This window comes from Asterias amurensis, chromosome 17 (assembly GCF_032118995.1).
Source record: "Asterias amurensis chromosome 17, ASM3211899v1".
Taxonomy (NCBI): Eukaryota; Metazoa; Echinodermata; class Asteroidea; order Forcipulatida; family Asteriidae; genus Asterias; species Asterias amurensis.
In genome coordinates, this window is record NC_092664.1 from 6,966,626 (window position 1) to 6,967,318 (window position 693).

A 693-nucleotide genomic window follows, 5' to 3' on the forward strand; every position below is an offset into this window, starting at 1 on the left:
AGCCCTGTTTTCGCTGTGAATGTTTAACATTGGTTGAGAACATTTTAACCGATGCGAATGTGGTTTGACCCAGTATCATTATGCCGTTATGAGTGGTTGATGTGTTAACCACGGTGTGCACTCTGTGACAAAAGGGGCAGAGTCTGAATCAAATAAATTGGATTCATTATAAAAAACCTGTTTGTTTATTTTTTTTTCAATTTATTATTAAACACAGGGTATCAATTAAGATGGATAAAATATTTAAGCATTCGTCAAGAAATATCCAGAAGTCAGTTAAGAGTTGCAGCGTAACGTAAATGAAAATAGTAAAAATAACAAAACGAGTAATTCAGTGTGTTAAGAAATAATTTCTATTGTATAATCTGTTATTGTTATCTTCTGCAAGACCCACGTTAGCTTTACCACCCGCACCCGATGGTTCTGGCATTCACAGCCGTACGATTCTGACGTGTTCTTAATTCCAGCGACCCGTAAAAAATATTTTCAAAGGTTGTGGCTGATCAACAGTCACGTTGCATTTAATATAATAGCAATCATCATGGGATTTTTAAACTGGTCTGGTGCTGGTATGAAAATTATTGTGTAAATGATCGAGTCTATTTCTAAGGTAGTTGTGTTACTAATAACCATTGACTTATAATAATGGTTGGTAGGATTTGCAACTTCGGAAATACGATATAGTAAGGTCTG